General features: G+C 38.2%; 1 protein-coding gene across 1 annotated transcript in view; it reads right to left on the reverse strand.

Annotated features, from left to right (window-relative positions):
- The window catches only part of COL8A1 (collagen type VIII alpha 1 chain), a 93,443-nt gene that overhangs the window by 56,395 nt on the left and 16,888 nt on the right, over positions 1-20,160 (reverse strand). The gene's annotated exons all lie outside the window — the stretch shown is intronic.

A 20,160-nucleotide genomic window follows, 5' to 3' on the forward strand; every position in this document is an offset into this window, starting at 1 on the left:
GCTAAAGGTAACCCAAATGCAATAGTTTTTGAAGAGGTTAAAACAATAGCCTTGAAAAATGATCAACAACTTTATAAACTTTGATGGCATATCAACTTCACAAACATTACCAGTGCCACCTCAGCAGGTGACTGTAGAAGATGGAGCACAGGGAGCTAAACTTATTGTGCTTCCTTGCTATGTCTGTCTCTTCCCGGGGCTGGAAAAAAAAGTAGCTTGTGTTCCAACTCCAAGGAGTCTTGTTTGCCCAGCCTATGGGCAAAGCAATCTACTTGGTGTTCCCCATGTTTTTCTGGTCTATAGAGATGGATTTACAAAACACAGAGAGTCACTTTACACCAAAGATTCTTGAAATGCCCTGACTTGATGCCGCCTGTCTCCTTCCTTTTCTCATTTGGGTTTAACAACAACATATGAACGCTTTATTCCTCACAGTATAATTACGATGCCTCTGTTTTTAAAGAGTTAGTTGTAAAAGCATAGTTTCCCATTTCTGTTTTTCTTCCTCTTAATATTGCCATGTGAGCTGAGATAATGTTCTTGACAATAACCTCAGGTGGGAAAGCACTTGTGGATACTGTCAAAGGTGTGTGTACCTGACTCTATTCATCTTAAGCAAAGCTTTATTTTTTAAGTAAGTAGGAGTGTTATCTGAAGGCGAAGTGGTAAACCGGGACCGATGTGGATGGTTTTCATATTTTAGTAAAAGTGTAAGGACTTAATACAAGTGTTTGAAAATTACGAGGCCTGAAATACGCCTGCAGTGGGTGAAGTTCTGATTCTAAGCCACAAAGGCAAGACAGAAGGGACTCTGACATTGTTTTAAAAGAAAAGATTTGCTGTAAGAGGCTGAAGACCACTTCATCTTTTTCCTGCAATCCGGCTAAACTCTCTGGCAATTATTTATTTATTTCCAAATTTGTGGAGTTTAACATTTTAAAGAATATTTTACTATCTTATGAGGCATTTATAACTCTATTTTGCTTAATCCCTAACATATGTGAGCGGAACTGAATAAAAAAAGAAAATATCACAGAAACTGGTATTTTAATAGCAGTAAGTATAGTAGATTGTTATGATAAACTTTCAGGTTTCTACTACCTGTACATTACTTTTCTTACAAGTCTTTCTTTGGCAACAGAGTGGTGAATCCTTCACACGTTCTTTCAAATTCAGTATGTAGTCATCTTGCTGGACAATGGCATCATACTGGCATCTATTTTCCTTTCAGTGGAATATGCATAGCCCCGAATGATGGTTGCTCTGTTGCTCTGCCGTCTGGTTCATTCCAAATCCAAATGCTTTAAGTTGTCTTGCAGATTAGAAAGTGTTATTAAACTGAGGGTTATGCAGGAGGAAAACCAAATGAGTAGCAGAAAGGACTCATTCTGCTTTTAAAAAGGCAAAATATCAGGTTGTTCTCCTTCCATAAATTCTATGTTTGTCTTACTGTCGTACTTGCACCTGGGCAACATGTGTCCCTGATTTGCTATGGTAAGGATTTGGACAATATTCAAAAGACTTTCTGTATGGGAAAACTAGCTGAACCTCATTGCTGAAGATGAGTGAGCAGTGGAAGGACCAGATGCAACTACGTGCTCTGCAGAAGAACAAATCACAGAATGTTAGGGATTGGCAGGGACCTCGAAAGATCATCTAGTCCAATCCCCCCACCGGAGCAGGAACACCCAGATGAGGTTACACAGGAAGGTGTCCAGGTGGGTTTTGAATATCTCCAGAGAAGGACACTCCACAACCTCCCTGGGCAGCCTGTTCCAGTGCTCTGGCACCCTCACTGAGAAGAAGTTTCCTCTCTCATTTAAGTGGAACCTCCTGTGTTCCAGTTTGTACCTATTGCCCCTTGTCCTATCATTGGTTGTCACCAAGAAGAGCCTGGCTCCATCCTCCTGACGCTCTTTACATATTTATGAACATTAATGAGGTCACCCCTCAGTCTCCTGTTCTCCAAGCTAAAGAGACCCAGCTCCCTCAGCCTCTCCTCATAAGGGAGATGCTCCACTCCCTTCATCATCTTTGTGGCCCTGCGCTGGACTCTCTCCAGCAGTTCCCTGTCCTTCTTGAACTGAGAGGGCCATAATAATTAAGATGATCTGAATAATTACCATTCCCACAACCAATTCAGTGGGGCACATGTGCCACCGAGGCAGGATGCTGGATGCAGACAGTGCAAAGGAAAGGAACGTAGAGAAGAACGTGGCTATTTCAGCATAATAGCAACAGTGTGGTGTATATGTTGGATATGCCATGTTCAGTGGTATCTTTAACATGGCAACTTTTTTTTTTTTATTTTATTCATCTACCCTGTTCCGTCTGTTTCTCTGAATAGGTTGGTTTGGTTTTTTTTCCCCACTCGTATCTAAGTTAGACTAGTTGACAGAATAGTTAGATACTAGTTCTAAACAACAAATGTGTTTGGATGTGTTCTTTGTATCAGTCAGTTCCAGCTGAATCCAGATGAAAGCAGCCTTTTAAACCTGTAAATGGCAGCTTCTGGCCCTTCAAATAAGACGCTAAGCATTCCCTTACTGAGTTAAAAAGAAAATATCTTTGAAATAAACATATGCCATGAGAACAGCTCCTAGTTTGAATGCCATATATCAGAAGTAACCAACAGTGAACATGCTGAAGACTGAACCCTACTTAAATTCTGATTACAAACTCTTTGTAAACAGTAGGAGATAACAATGTAGAATGTATGAAGGGGAAAAAAAACCCCTATATTTCACCTTTTTCTAGCTAGGATATTCTAAGATCAGGATTTGTATTTTGTCATAGTGTTTATACAGAATGTAATAGACACATGGAAAAAAAAAAATTGAAAATAAGCTTTTGGATCACTTAAGCAGCTTTGAACACTTCTCCTTTCCCCAGAGGATGGAAGTTCTGTCAGTCATCATATCCTTTTATTCAAGGAAAGATGAAACTGGAGTCAAAACCAGGTTAATTAATGGACTGAAGCTGGTGAATTCTTCTGTCGTGTTCAAAACCAACATAACTTCCATGTGGCTAAAAACTTAATCTGCTTTGTGAGCCAATGATGTTAGCAAAAGTTAGTTTCAAAATGGAACATGAACTCCTGTCCCTGTCTGCTTTTTCAAATTAGGCTATTCCTAGAGTTTTTTCCCCTAAGACCAGCCTATCCCTAATTTCCTTTCCCACCTCTCCTTTGCTCCATCTGTGGTCTCACCAGAAAAATGCCTGCTTTGTTAATGGAAGTTACCTTTAGATGACACCCCAACAGCTGTAGTCTGAATTAGCCAACAAGAGAATTCTGGCGTTGTTTTATATGACAAGTTAGGGCAATGAAAAGTGATGTAGCTAACTCTTTCTATATGTTTTTTTTTTCTGTGTCCTGGACTGGAATGGTTGCTAAACCTGAATCATGTGTTTACCATTTCTATTCAGTGTCATTAGTCTAAAATGGGTCCTTGAGGGATGGCCTCATGAAGAAGATATTTCCTAAAGAACAATCCCTTATTCTGGAACATGTAACTGTCCTGTAACACTTAAACCTCGCCCCCCCATCCCAACCAACCAACAACAACAAAACCAAACCAAAAAAAAAAAAAAACCAAAAAACAAAACACCAAAACAAGCCACCCAAACCCCAACAAACAAAACATATTTGGTAGATGTGCTGTCAGACAAGAACATAAGAGCAAGTTCCTAAACTGTACTCTCTCATTGTATTTCCACTGAGGTTCTCTTCCTATCTTAATAATGAGGGAGCAGAATTGGATCTCAAGTGGTTCCTTTGCTGTATCACCCAAATGGATTATCCAAGTTGCTATGCGAGCAGCAAAAACAATTAATTTTGATTTCTTCTGGATTTGCATTCTTTACTTTCCTGAGGCCAAACTGAATGATTAACAGATGAATCTTGTCTGTCTTTCCCTCGGTGGGGATACCAAATTGTGTCTGTACCCACTGCTTGCCCACCGATTTTCAGGAACTTGTGCAAGGATATAATTTTCTGTTAGACTCTAGACTTTTCCCAAGATGAGTTTCAAATTGCCAGCAAACTCAGGAATTATTGAGGGGTAGGGGGTGGTGGTGGAATTGATGGATAGACAATGAAATATCATACTGGGCTAAATATTGCGGGACTTCTTGGATACGAAGTCCTGCAATCCATGTAGAAGGTTGAAAACACTAGGAATGGTATCTGGCACCAGTGAACACACAAGCTCAGCCAAGGTAGTGTATGAACTATCAGCGTCCTTTAGCGTTTTTGGTAGGGTGGTGAGGAATTACAGATCTTGCTGTTGGAAATGCATGTATACTGCTTTGACTCACACCTACGTGTAGAAGCATTCCAGATCTTCAGAGGTGAAAAACTTTTGCTATCTAGCCTGGAGGATATATCTTTTCACTTTTTTCGCTAAAGTAAGCTCTTGGTTTAGCTTGCATTTACTATGCAGTGATTTAGCACTTTTTAAAGAACTAGTTTTTTTTTTTTTAATGTATTGATGTAATAATTACAAAAGCATATGTGTATCACTTATTCCTTTAAACCTTTCCACTGAATTGAAATACTTAGCATTTCTGCAGCCAACCATATCACTTTAACACTGTATATATAAGCGGGTCACTGCAATAAATCAGGTTTGTTGGAAATCTTTCCTTTTGCTTCTGCTTCAAAATAAATTCCCAGTGACTTCAAAAAGGTGACAGTATATGCTCGCAAACGCAATGGATGGAGCAAACAGCTGTTCTATTAATAAACTTTTAAAAAGGTTGCTTGAGGTAAGGATTATTTTGGTCCTGTTTCTGATTCAACCTCTACAAGACAGGAAACCTCTGCCTTGAGGAAGAGGAGATGAGTAAAGATGGTGTTTCTTGTGACAAGAGATGAAGTCCTAACTCAAAATCTTCCAACTGTGGGAATGTATTTAGGGGTACAAGAGACATTCAGAACCAAACACTGCCAGTAAGTTACTTGTAGGACCTAGTACACTCCTCTGCTTTAGAGAGGCGCTGGACTGTGACTTCCTACACCATTCTTACCATTCTGGCCAAAAAGTAGGGATGAAGTGAAGAGTTAGAATCGCAAGATTTTGAACTCATCAAGGGCCTCAGTTTTGACAAATGAATTGCATTCAATGACTTATTGCAATCTTTTCTGCTTTTTCCTTTTGTGTTTACACACGTGTAATGATTAACTCTGGGTAAATAAAACTGCTGTACATGTATATATAATGATACCAGTAGAATTATTGGTGCTTATTCTCTCCACTTCTGCTACTTTAAGTACATAACCATGAGCATGCTGTAGGTAATTAGACCGTTCCAGTTTCATAGCAGGGGAAGCTAGTATAATGCTACCTATCTTGCAAGACTGAAGCACTGGCACTGGTAGGTGTTTGTTATGTTTGCAAGGAACTCTGAGATCTGAAATAAAGTAAATGTTAAGGGCCGTTGATCAGCTAAAGGCTGAAATGGCAAATTCCCGTCTTTCTGGAGACTCAACCTCTGTAGCATTTCTCAGCTGAATACAGGAGAGCAACATAAAGTAATTCTATTGCTTTTTGTCTTTGTTATGGATGCAATGTCATAAAGAGAAGTGATGATTTTTTTGGTTGGTTGGTTTGTGGTTTGGTTTTTTTGGTATGGGTAGCTGAAGAAACATCCTGAGCATGGAATACAATTTATTGTGAGCAGGACTACAAACTACTCTAATAGCTCAGTTAGTGTTTATTTCCTGATATTCTACTATTATTGCATTTTTAGCCATTAATCTTTTTCTTTTCCAAGATGTTACTCACTGAAGTGTGTTTCATAGCTGCACTGCAATCTTTGTGGTACAAAACAGAAAACAACATGTCTGAGTTTTACTTCAAACTTCATCTCAAACATTGTGCAAAGACCCCATGTAAACACTCTAATTGAGTTAGCATTTAAACTCGCCATAGGTTTATCCTTTACTAAATTTAAGATCTTAACAGATGCCAATAAACCAGTCTGTTTCATGAGCAGTGCAAAATGAAGTATGGGTATAAAGAAATAAATGCTAACATTTTCAAAGGTTCATATCCATAGAAAACCGGTGTCCCAACAAATGACGTGAAAACAATTGCCTAATCTGTACCTATCTCATTATGAAGACGACATTTACCTTCTCTCAGGGAGCACTTGTGCAAGTGGGACTTGTACTGTCCTGTTTTCGGTAACATTTATAATAGGAAATTACCCAAGTATCTGGTAACACAGTATTTTGTTTTAAATGCAAAAAGGCTTGTCCTCACTTTCATGAGTGGGCTGTAACATTGACAGATTTGTGAATCGCATTGGCATCTGGTGGAGAACTAGAGGAACTAGTTTAGAATACAAAGCCCTTTAGTTCAGAGGCTGCTTTCTTATTATATATTTAAAGTGCCATAAAGAAGTATTGATCCATGACTGAAGAGTCAAGTATTACTGTTTTTGAAATATTTCCTAGAATTTCATGCATTAAATTATCTCCTCCATGGAATATAGTACACGTGTGGATATGCACAAAAAGTACGTGTGCTCCTTTTGTTGCCCATTATAGTTATTTCCTGTCTTGAGTTCTGCAGTCAGCAGTGGAGGTAGGAAGACCGAAAGCCAAGCTTGTTCCCTTTTTGAAGACTGACTTTTTTTTTTTTTGTCTGGCAAGGAGGTGACTCTGAGCAAAATGTGTTAACAAGTCCAGTGATCTGTGAAATCTGTCAGAAATCAGATAAATCAGCTAAGGAATTAGCTGCAGGAAATAAATTACAAAATAATAAAGGCTTCTCGTTGCTCCTTTAGCTGTATTTCTACACTGGAATGTTTCCAGCAGATGCTCATAAGAAAAGCAGAATCTGACTGCCAAACCAGTAAAACAAATGTGGACTATCACATACAAATTTACACATAGTTTAAGAGAAACACTTCATTTGAAATGTTCAGTAGACCTGAACGTGCAGATGGAAACCTGCTTTAAGAAACTACGTATCCTATGTCCAAAATACATGACAACTATAAAATTTTGACATGAAATGATAGGATAAATACAAGATAGTTTAAAAAGGAAGGAAAGAAAGATGACAATTCAGTTGTGTAAGAACATGTTTGGAGTGCAGGTCTGCATGCTTTTATTTCTTTATGCCCTTTAGAGAATTCACATCTCAAAATATTCTTAAAGAAGAGAGAGCAGTGTATCTGATAAACATATCCTCCTGACAAACATTCAAGAGGGATGTTTGTGTCAAACAAATGATACAGGGAGCCAGAATATCATGCAATCACACACACTGGTATCTGAGGAAATTATTCTGCAGAGACTGTGTTAAACTAAATACTGTCACTCATGATAAAATCATTGGACAATATTACTATATGCTGTGTAAGCTTTGGTAAATTAATCAAAGCAGATAGAAAATTGAGGTGGTCTTTCTCTGTCAAAAAGGCTACAGGATTTCTTCTCTTCTTTTGGGAGAAACTCTGTCTTGACAGCATGATTGGGGGATGGAGCAGAAGTGGAAAGAGTACTCACTAGTTAGACTGCATATTTATTTTAGCAACTGCTATGTGGCTGGCAGAGCTTAAGTGTCAGATCTGACAGAGAAGGGAGACCAGGTGTTATTAGCAAGTAATACTATGTTTGCTTTGAGCGGGAGTTAGAAACTCACTGGAATTTTTTTGTTAGAGGACTTGGCTATGACCTCCACAATCAAATCTTGCCCTCCACTCCTCACAGTCAGGTTACTGTCATCAATCATTTTACACCGAAAGAGTGATGGTGGTTTATGTTGCTGTATATAGAGGTGGGAGAGCTGTGGCCTTAGTAATATTGCTATAAAATACCTGAGGAAGCAGGTTGAGTTGAGCTGTTGTAGCAATGGGCAGCACAAGCAACAGTGAGGTTCTCATCAGCTTTAACAGCCTCTCCTGCTTGCCACAAGTTGCACTTCTAGTGAGTTGGTTTCCATGATGTAGAGCAGCTAAAGGAGCTGGGATGAGGCAGCAACTAAGAAAGAAATGGCATGGAATATCACCCAAAGCTTAAATGGGAATGGTTTATATCAAGCCAGCTTCTGTTGGCAGAGACATACCAACAACTACTGAGCACAGAGGTTTTCAATTGCTCTGTTCAACGTAAAATCCCCAAGGATTATTAAAAAAGGTGTTTTGCACACATGCAAATATAGAATCGTGAAGTTCCTGAAGTTGCTCACAACTGAATTAGAGGGTACTTGCTTTGCAAGTGTTCTGTCTGGTGAATGGAGATTCTTTGCTGGCTGAAAAAGGAATGAAACAGCTTGTAGTCTGGATCTGCAGTGAATCTTTCCAGGAGCAACATAATTGCATTATAAAGAAGTTACTTCAACTGTGAACAAAAATATAAACAAATTACAGTTTATTATATTTACTTGATTTTGTCTTCTTCACTAGACTGTTTTAAGGCAATACCATCAATGAGCTTGGAAACTGTTGCGAAATACATGTTAGGACGTCTGATGTACTTATTCATGGGAATTTGGGTTTAGGAAGCTTTTTTTCCTCTGCTTTTGTCAAAGCAGTAGCTTAATCTGTGGAATTATCTGTCCCAACTAGAAGAGGAAGTGCCATCCCTCTCCAGTTTAAAGGATAATGAGAGGAAAACAGGAAACATACTTCAAGAAAATGTTCCTTCTGTGTTCTAAGAAGTGATGGGTTGGCTCATTAAACAGGCATAATCTATTTTGGAGGTGTTAGGGTGCAGATCAGATAGCTTTAAGCAGTTTTACATTGCTCACCAGTGTCTGTTTTATACCTGTCAAACTCTGACCATGGTGTGTTTGGAGGGTGTGTGGTGTCTGGTTTTTTTGCCTTTTGTTTTTTCTTTTTTTCTGATGATGAATTCCTAAATGACCAGATACAGGAATTATTTGATTTCTGTGTGCAGAAGGGACTAGAACTAGGAAAAAAGATGATTTTGCTTTTTCCGGGTGGGAGTAGAAGTGGTATAAGTGCCTGAAAAACATCTTTTCCTTTCCTATTTTATGCATCTCTCACAAGCTCAGATAAATATCTGAGTGTTTTGGTGCTTATAGAGGAGTAAAAGCCCTCAAATCTGATTTGATATTGACTAGATCTTAAAGACCTTGCAGTTTCATTGTGCTGTCTTCATGCTGAAGCTATCTCAAGATCTAACAAGAGGCTTGCCCAAACTGCAATCGTATCCATAAACATAACCTTCAACAGAAGTGGATGGTTTTTCTTCACTTGACTGCCTGTCAGGGTGTAGATTAAACCTTAGTTTAGGATACCTTATCACTTGTCCGAGTCAGAAGCACACTGTGGCATGGATGAAGCTTGCCCCACTCAAATGGTGGAAGTTTTCCAGTGCCTTCCCACAGTTTAGTGGGAAAGAATTAATGGAAATCCTAAATTTCCCGACAAGTGGAGCAGCACAGATGTGTCCAATGGGCCTTTCCTGCCCCTTCCCAGTGAGAACATCGCTGAAAGCAGGAAACGTTGCATGCTCGTGTGACCAATGACTACTGTGTTGCTAATTTGTGAATGTTCCATGTTCGGCACTGCAAATATTCTGAATTATTTTTCTCTCTTAAAAACAACAAGTATATTTTTTTCTACTCAAATCACAACTTAAAGCCCCCCTCTGTTTTTTTTTTGAAGGGTCACATGTCTTCAAAAATATAAATTGACGGTCAGTTGATGATCATCCAGTTTTCTGTAGTTAAGGATACACATATTGCGTTTCACAGGACTTTTGTTCTGCTTTTCTCCTTTTTTGAATGTTCTTACAATTCTTTTGATCTTTATACACTTTAATATTTGGCATGGTTTTTCACTCCAGGTTTGCTTGTCTTCTTGCTTATTGGCTTTCACTCCTCAAATGAATGCTGTTGAAGTAAGCAGCACCCAAGACAGTTACAGTAATATACAAAGGAAGATGCTGGTCTAGTTCTCTGAATTTTAGTTGAAATAAGGTACTGATGCACCTCTTCTTGCTGCACTTTTTTTTTTTTTTCTACAGGAGAACCAAAGATTTATTAAAATTACGCTGCCTCGTATAAGTTACAAGCTATATTTTCCAGATTTACGCAAATTAGTTGTAGAAATATTTCCTTTTCATTTCTGGATGCTTTAAACACCTTCGAGAACAATTATACTAAAAGAGAAAGTTACTTTGCTGTCAAAGAGATTCTGTCAGGGACAGTACTAGAATAAATTGGGACTGAGGCAGTTTGGAGGAAATAGTACTCCAACTTTGCCCTTTGATTTGTAATCGGTATAAATGTTGTCAAAACAAAGGACACATCCAAGAATATTTCTATCCCTTCAAAGAGACAGACAGAATTACAACCAAATTCTTTCATAATTTTTGTTTTATATTTGGCCAGTCTTTTGAATTAGGTAATGGAAACTTAATTCATCCCTGCTGCAAACTGTTTTGCAAGACCAACGACTAAGAAGCCCACCTGCTCAAATTTGAAGAACAAAAGAGATATTTCCCATTTGTTTTTCTTCTAAGGACATATCCCTAAGTGCTCTGGCTAGGCCCCTTCAAGGCAAAGCTAAACTTCTAGTTCAATAATGATATTTATCATGACCTATACTATAGTGTTTTCATCAAGGTAGCAGACTTGGACCGCTTATGTTAGAAGGCCATATAACTCAATGTGACAAGGCCAAACTTCCACTTAGCAAACCACACTTAAATTCCTGTCTTGACCTGACTCTTCAGATGTCTAAAAACACTCAGACCATATTTGGCCTGTGGTTCCTTCTGAACCACAGCTTCTGTGGCAGCTGCAGAGGGATCTCTTCACACACACACATAAGGATTTCATGATGCTGAGTTTGCACACAGCCTGCTGAATGGTAATAAATCTTTTCCCCCAACAGCTCTGTCAATAACAGAACTGCTTGGAATGAGTTGGTGTGGGCTGTGTCTACAGTGTGACTGTAATTGCTGCATGTGAATACTGTACCTCTATGTGATACTGTTCTGACTACATCCATACAGCACAGAAGATTAGTTCTGTATTCAGTCACCACTGGGTCAAGAACATATCTCTCTTTATCTGCTCTTTCTTCAGACCTCTTATGTAAAGGGACAAACCACTAGTGACGTGGTATATGGTGAATTTATTGTTCATTACAGGATGCTCTTACAGGAGTTCTTCTAACCTCAGCTGAGGCAGGCAGGCTTTGGTTTTAACAGATACTCTCCCCAAAGTTCATACTGAAGAATTATCATATTAAAAGTGTTCAAAGGTGGCCAAACACCTTTCAGATGCATTCTTCCAATCTGGCACACAAAGAGCAGTAAACGAAAGGAGGCTACAAGAAAATTCTCTTAAAATTGTCTGCTATAGATTTCTATACTATGGCATATCCTATTCTGGGAATGTTTGTTCCTCTTCAGTGTCCCACCTGCAATCCTGAAGGGCCCTTGCACCAAGGAGGAGGAAGAATTCTTCAGTGGAAGAGGAAATAAGAAGAGATAGGAAGTACTTGGCTGAACAGAGGGAGGCAAAACTTCCCTGACAGAGTGTGCCAGGATGTGTCCAAAGGAAACGCTGGTATCTCCCTTCTCAAGGGACTTCGAAAACTAAGCACTAGGAAATGTACTACAGGGAACAATACCGCATTGGTGGGAAAATGGGCTGGATGATCTAATTATTTTCCATTTTTAACTCATTTAAGTCTATGAATAATCCAGATCTCTCTAGCTGTTTTTTTTTCTTCCGTTTTATTACTAATTTCCAAAATATTGTAAATTGGGACTGATTTATTTTAAAAGAAATAATATTAATAATTATTGCTTTTAATTCATCAGTCCTAAAGCTCAACAAATTCTGATCTTTACTGTAACTTAATCTACTTTCCAGAACTGTAACTTGCTAGGTGTAGAGCTAAGCTCAGGCCAACATGAGTAGTTACAGCTGATTTCTACAGTTTATGTCTGCAGAGTTTTGGGGGCAGTCATACATAAGTCTCTGGTGGTCTGGGATTAGTAATTCTCTGCAAGTAAACCTGTGAAGTTTGGATAACAATCTTTGAAAAGGCTTGATGTTGTAAATTCCTCCATTCCCTTGCCACCACAGATTTCTCCTTATATAATGACATCAAGTATCCCAATATGTCTACAGATGTGAGTTAGTGTGAGCAGAGTTTGTTAAAGGCAAGCATACACCACCTGTATGTCTTTAGCAGACATGGTAGCATCCATTCATTTAATAAGGGAACAGAAACATAGAGGATATTTTTGCTGAATTGTAAATTCTATTGGTTTTGCATTGTGCTGTTCACCTACCTTTAAAGAAGGGTTCTGTTTCAACTCCGAGATATTACAATGACTTGTTTGATAGACTTTAAAGGCTGCAATTAATGCTCGGTGCCTGTTACTTTCACTAAATTAATAAAATTGCTGATCCCTTTGCGAATCTATTATGGACAACTTCAGTTAGTCATCACAATGAGAAATAAACCTTTTGAAATGCCCATGCTAGAATTCATGATGCTATTAATTAATTTGAGAAAACAGCCATTCAGGTAGCTCCTGCTACAGTGAAACTAGCATGATGCACTCAAACCAGGAGCATTCAACAATAACAGTATGTTGTTAATCAGGTCAACCTTCTGTGAGCAGGGGGTCAATCAAAAAAAGGAATAGGAAGCTTGCAGTTCTTCTTGTGAGCTTGGGTAAACCTGCCCATCAATATCTGTGTTCAGCAGTTATTATTTTGAAAAGATTTTGTGTGTTTTAGCAAACTTAAATGAAAAATCAGTCACATCTTAATTTAACCTGTAAACTCCTGTCCCATATACCATAACTTTTCATTGTTCAGTTACTTTGTATATTCTATATCTCTTAAAATAATGTTGTTAAATAGATGTAGCTGGCAAAAATATGGTTTCTAGGACAAGGATGGCTAAAGTAATGAATAGTTGATAAGAATGTGAAATAAGTGACAATTCATCTTTTAGACTCAGTGTTAATTAAGTCACACCTGAAAGAGCTGAATAGAGAAAATAAAATTGCTGAGTTGGTTTCAACTTGGTTTAACATTTGTCTAAATGTCTAAGAAACCATGCTCTATTTTGTACTTGGATATTTGAATAGTTCTTTGCACTGAGGAAGATTCTTTTTTTGAATTGGAAGTATTTTCCATGTCTTTAAAATTCCTACTGCTTTTGTGTAGCAAAAGCTGAACTCTCCTGAGCACTTCAATAAAAAAAAGACACCTCTGTTTGGTATCTATGTATAGAAAATTTACGATCTATGCCTCGGCACCATTAAAATAAAATGTTATTGGATTAAGGTTGATTTTTTTTTTTAAGTGAATATTCAGTAACACATCTCTAAATCTGGGTATCTGACAGAGCGAGTGTTGGGGTTTCTTGCTGCTGTTGTTGTTTTCTGTTGTTGTTTTTTAAATAAGAAATTGCCTTTGAGGCTAGCCTCACTTGACAAAGTGGAAGTCTTCAGGCTGATTCAAGCTATGTACTTCAATCTCCAAGCATTCTGACAGTCTTCTGTATTTTCTCACTGCATGTGCAAAACCACATATTTCCTATTGAGGATGTGATTTTCAGGTTCACTGAGCTGTGAGACATTATTTGAATATAGATTCAAGACCTTTTAAATTTTATTTACCCTAAAGAATGTGTAGAACCTTCCTTAAAATGTGCCTATGATTACCAAAACAAGGGTCTTTTTATGTACACATATGAAATATTTAACAAAACTGATCTATTTCTCCAGCTCTGCAAAAAGACTGCACAACGAAACTTTGCCAGATGACACCAGGTCCTTAAGTGCTTTGTGAGAAATGTCTTGGCCTATTCTAGTTACTGATGAAACTTGCTTTCCACTTCAGTGAAGCCAAAATTTCACAGTTGGATGATGCCCTAGAGATTATCAAGAACACTAAGGAAAATTTCCCATCACCTCTGATTAATTACCCAGAGTAACAAGTGTTCCCCTGGGCAACTTTGTGTTTCAGCTATAGATAAGCGCTGCTATGTGAATTTTAATGAAGTGTGAACTCTGCAGCAAGCATGACAAATTTACCATTGCAACCATCTCACTTTGTAGTCACCACTATACAATAAAGCAGTTTAACAAAAACTTCTGACACTCAAATTCACAATGAAGTTAACACAGTATAATCTAAAGCGTTAGTACTGCTTTGCGTTGTGCTGAGTAAACATACACTTTAATGTTCACTGGTGGATTTAAGGCAGAATCACACAATGGTTGGGGTTGGAAGGGACCTCTGCTGATCATCTAGTCCAGCCCACCTGCTAAAGCAGGTTCACCCAGAGCAGATCACACAGGAATGTGTCCAGGTGGGTCTTGAATGTCTCCAGAGAAGGAAACTCCACAACCTCTCTGGGTAGGCTGTTCCAGGGCTCTGGCACCCTCAAAGTAAAGAAGTTCCTCCTCATGTTTAGATGGTACCGCCTGTGCTTCTGTCTCTGTTGCCCCTCATCCTATCGTTGAGCAGCACTGAAAAGAGTCTGGTCCCATCCTCTTGACACTCACTCTTGAGATATTTATGAACATTGATGAGATCCCCTCTCAGCCTTCTCCAGGCTGAACAGACCCAGCTCTCTCAGTTTCTCCTCATAAGAAAGATGCTCTAGGCCCCTAATCATCTCCATAGCCCACCCCTGGACTCCTTCCAGTATTTTCTTGTCTGTCTTAAACTGGGGAGCCCAGAACTGGACATAGTACTCCAGATGTGGCCTCAACCAGGGCAGAGTAGAGAGGGAGGAAAAACTACCTCGACCTGCTGGTCACACTTTTTCTAATGCACCCCACGACACTGTTGGCCTTCTTGGCCACAAGGGCACCTTGTTGACTCATGGTCAATCTGTTGTTGACCAGAACTCCCAGATCTTTCTCTGTAGTACTGCCTTCTAGCAGTGAGGTACCCTATACTTGCCCTTGTTGAACTTCATTAGGTTCTTCTCTGCCCAGTATTTGGACAAGTAGTCCAAATATGGAATCATAGGCAAATGAGAGGCGTTAAAACTGATTTATTTCCATTATGGAAGTGCACTTGTATGCATTAGTATGTGTAAACCTATATAGTGTGGTCACAGCTGGGTTATCTCAGGTACTAACATCCAGTCTGTGCCTACAGTGATCCCATCAGCTCAGGAAAAAATGAACATATTTTTCCATGGTCAATGTGAAAAGAGTTATTAGAGATTGTTAGCTCACTGCATTGTAAAGGACTTTTAACACCATGTGCTCCTGCTGGCAGCCTGGTCATATAAAGCTAGAATAATAGTCATTGCTCTCTACTATATAAGTACTTAGAACTTCAAGATTACTGATTCAAATGTATTTTGGGGTGGGAAGGATAAAAGGAGGTAGGAAACACCCTAAAATGGCCTAAGTAGAAATTAATTTCATGTATCAGAGTTATCTGTAAAGAAACTCAGGGAACTATATTGATGAAAGTATGGAGTGTAGCCACAAAAAATCTCCAATCCTTTCTATGGTACAAATACTGATTTTTCTTTTTTCTTTTCTTTAAACATTCCTATTTACATCTTCCAGTTAATACATTTGAAGTATTTACTACTGTCAATGAGGATACCATGGTTGGTTGGAAGACACTCTCAAGATCATCAAGTCCAATCATAACCCAACTCTAGCACTAAACCATGTCCCTAAGAACCTCGTCTATATGCCTTTTAAGCACCTCCAGGGACAGTGACTCCACCACTTCCCTGGGCAGCCTGTTCATGAACCCTTTATCATGAAGAAATTTTTCCTAATATCCAATCTAAACCTCCCTTGGTACAACTTGAGGCCATTTTCTCTTGTCCTATCACTTGCTACTTGGGAGAAGAGACCAACACCCTCCATGCTACAACCTCCTGTCAGGTAGTTGCAGACAGCAATCAGGTCTCCCCTCAGCCTCCTTTTCTGCAGGCTAAACAGCCCCAGTTCCCTCAGCTGCTCCTCATCAGACTTGTGCTCCAGGCCCCTCACCAGCTTCATTGCCCTTCTCTGAACTCTCTCCAGCACCTCAATGTCTTTCCTGTAGCAAGGGGCCCTGTTGCAGCCAATTATTAAAAACATAGGGTTTTTTATTAAAAAAAGTACTCCTTTGTTTATAATCATTATGTTACATGTAATTAATTCATTAATATCATGATCACATCAGGTTAGTAAGTTGGAAATGATTCATAAAAGTTAGATCTGTTGGCAAATTTGGGATACAAGTCTTTCACTTTGTTAAACAAAACCATCACCTTTCCCGACATACCTTGCCTCACATTCTCACAACAGAAGGGGTAAAAAAAATAAACCAAAAACCCCAAACAAAAACCAAACCAAACAAATCCACACAACAAAGAATGGTATTTGTTTAACTATACCAATGAAAACTCATTTAGGACATATTTTTCTTTTCCTGATTCATGTTTTTCCATGTCTCCCTGTCTCCTTTTCACTCCTAAGCTGAAAGACTGCTTTTCTTAAAATTTATGTGGAGGCTGTATATGTTTTGAACCTTTTCCGCTGTCTTATTTGTATGGAATGTGAGTTTGACAGATCTGCAATAATAGATGTAGAAGTGTTTCTTAAAAATGTGCATCTTTTTAAAATTTTGTGTATGGACTTGTCTGTAACCCTCCCAGAAGTCCTCTGTGAGTAGGTAAGCGTAATTTGTCTCATTTTATAGATAGGTAAACATAGAAGTGGAAAAGCTATATAACTGTAAAAACAGAAAAACAGACAGATGGTCTCCAGTCTTTGACATGAAAAAGGAGGAAGGGGGTGGTGGTGCTGGAATTGAAAAAAAAAAAAAAAAAAAGGCCAGAAAACCTAGCAAGGTTACTACCGAGTTTATCCAGGGAAAAGTTTTGATGATTCACAAGTGGCTCTTGAGCTGCCAGTCTTTTCACTTTGCTTGCTGTGCATGTAGTGCTGCCCATCACCTGTTCTTAATTATAACATCCCATAAATCTAATGTTAGAAGACTAGCAGTGAGACACAGTGCCTGAACTGGCTTAATAGACACTCTAGGAAAAAAATAATTTTTCAAGAGTTTATTCCTGGATGAGCTTCTACGAACCTGGCGTTGTCATGAACTGATATTTCTATTAAGAAAAACACTAGTGGTAGGAGACAAATAAACAAATAAGGTCTTGGCTTTATACAGCCATTGTGGTTTCAAGCACCATATCAAAAAACACTGTGATGGGAAGCTATCATTTAATAAATCAAAATAGCTTGCTTTGTAATAAATATTTTTCTTAGAAACCACAGTATTCTCTTTCCTACAGATCATATGACTTCCCAGTTCTTGCATTTTTTTACATTAATGGAGTAACAAAGGAACGTGGGAAATAACTCAGCATGGTGAAATCATCCAGTTTAACTGTATCTACTTTGTGCTTAGAACAAATTAAATATGTGTGATTCCAGGCATAGGTGAGCAAATTCTTCTCTTTTTCAGGTAACCATGATTTAGCCAAACTGTGTAGTGCTACCTTTCTGAAATGAGGAATAAGTTTGGTTTTGACTAGATCATTTCAATTTCATTTCTCAGCTTTATATTCTACAAAGAGGTGAGCAATATTTCCATCTCAGGGTACGGGGAAATAGTTTCTTGTCTATATGGGCTCTGAGCATTAAAAAACCCCAACCAATCATAAAAAAAGCCATGAATCATTGCTATTGACCCTGTGTTTCATGTTAGTTGTTGTTTAGATAACTTCCACTTATATCAATAAATCTGCCTTTGTAGTAAGCAGTAAGAAAGCCAATATTAAAAAAAAAAATTCAAAGAGAGGAAATATACAAAGGTTTATGTTTTATGTGTGACAGCAGTCTAAATCCAGATTTCGTCTAGATACAAGTTCCGTAAAGGCACATGCACATAAATAACATCTGTAAGAAATATACTGTTGCATTTACACAGATGTATTCTCACATGTAGAATAACTTGCTGACATAAAATACCAAACTGACTGGGACCTTTCTATTGGCACTACGGAAAACTGTAAGTTGGTCTAAAATATTTAGCGACAGACTATTAAAAGCATATATGCATTTGCATGCTTGCATGTATTTGTATATGAAATCATACATAAGTTTCACTTAAAGAATATAAGCAACAAATACTTCTCCTGTAAATAATACTGCTCTGTACAAAGTCCTTCAAGTTTTCTAATGTCTGCTAAGAATATAATAAAAAGTTCGTAGAAGTCTGAAGATTCAGCTTGTTTTACTTGAAGCCCTTTCAAAGTGCCCTTCTCATGCAAAGATCAGTATATTCTTCCATTTATTCGTTCCACAATCACTCAGTATTCCATAGTAAGAATTTTTGTGTTCCTGGGTGCGAGATTCTTTTTATAATGAACTGCAATGTGGGTATGAATATATTTATATAGCTTCAATGACTTATTGGCTCTGCTTGCTAATAAAAACATGGTTTTGATTATCCTTAAAACTCCTGATTCAACCTACTTTGGGAAAGTTGAACTACACTGTTTTTTGCTCTTCACATGGCACACTGTTCATTCTAGCTGAGAGCCAAGGTACAATACAGTGGACTTGCATCAAAAGAGAAATTATTGCAGCAAACCTTGATTGGAAGCTGAAATGTAACTTAAGGAATATTAATAACAGAAAGGTTTTGAAAATGGAGTTCTGGTTTTAGGCAAACATTTCTCAGTGTTTCAAAATGATAGTTTAGGAGACAGGACAGAAATTGCTGAAAGAATACAGGAAATATTATGAATCCTTAAAAAGAAAAAAAATCAGAGTAATGTTTGTTTAATAGGCAGGCTTTAAATAACATCAAAGAATTATGTGCCACGTTGGTTGCTGTCTTGTAACAGAATTCAATTACTTTGAAAGCAAATGTGGAGCCTGAGGCAGCTTTGTTAGATTTACTAATAAGAATGTATCTATCCTCGAGCTGATCTTCCCGTGCACCTATCTCTGTATTTTTCTCTTTGCCCCTTGTCTGCCATGGTGATTATATGATAACCCACCCATACATCTTATCTAAAGCAATTAATTATTTACACTAGCTATTTTTTTCTGATTCAGCTGTATCGGTGTGCATTTCTAGAAGATTTTTTTTAATGGGGGAGAAAAGTAAGCTACAAAGTAAAACTGCAGCTTCTTTAAGATTCACGTTAACGTACTGTGAAAGGTGTGCAATACTGTTACGGCAGTGGACAGAAAACTGACAGTATCTTGATTACTGATATACCAGGAAAGGATGGGATACATTAAAGCCATGTGAGGGCAGAAAACTTTCTGAAAATGTTGTCTATGTACCTTAGTTCAGAAGCTAATTGCACCTCTGCAGTCTTACGGGCCAGTGGCCAGCCTCGAGCCACCTGGTTTTTTATGCTTGTTTGTTGTTTTTATTATTTTTTTTAAATACAATTCTGCAACTGACTGCCTCCCTGTCTGCATCCTAAGTTGCACGTTCCTATAATATACTGTGAATACATCAGGCCTGTACTGTGTGCAGTTCTGTTTTTGAGAGAAAACACGACACTATTAACCAATGACTGATAGGCTTTCATAAATGCAGTTTTTCATGTTGAGTGAATAATATTTATCAAGTAACCTACCCATCTCACTAAGGAGAAACTGATCTCAATGTGTGTCTGAAAAGCAGTTGATGTCCTCAGCAGAGCCAGCCTCTATCAGCATAATACATCGACATCTTCTGGCTTTGTGAATGGAGAAGTTCTGTCCTCATCTCTGTCTTGGGGCTGATATTTTCATGTAGTTTCTAGCCTTTGTCTGTTAAGGTTTTTTGACAAGATAGATCCTTTTCAATGGCCATAATTTTCCCCAGGAAATGAAACTTTGAAAGACTTGTTAATTGCATTGTTTCAGCGTTAGACTTTTCCAGTAATTATGCTCTCTGTCCTCAATGACTTTAGCTCTTAATGCTAATGCAGCAAAGAAAGAAGTCTCTGACATATCCATAATGGTTGTACATTAGTCTTTTAACAGGCTACGAATCCAGGATGTTCCATCTATTGTGTCACTGGTCCCTTGATGAAGAAAAAGGACTTGACACTTGCAACTGCTTTCCAAACCCAGTTCAGTGTGGTCGTCTTAAATAATGCGTTCTTGCTAAATTTATATCAATAAATGGGGCCTGAATCTCCCTGCCTGTTAGC

Source organism: Caloenas nicobarica, chromosome 1 (assembly GCF_036013445.1).
Source record: "Caloenas nicobarica isolate bCalNic1 chromosome 1, bCalNic1.hap1, whole genome shotgun sequence".
Lineage (NCBI taxonomy): Eukaryota > Metazoa > Chordata > Aves > Columbiformes > Columbidae > Caloenas > Caloenas nicobarica.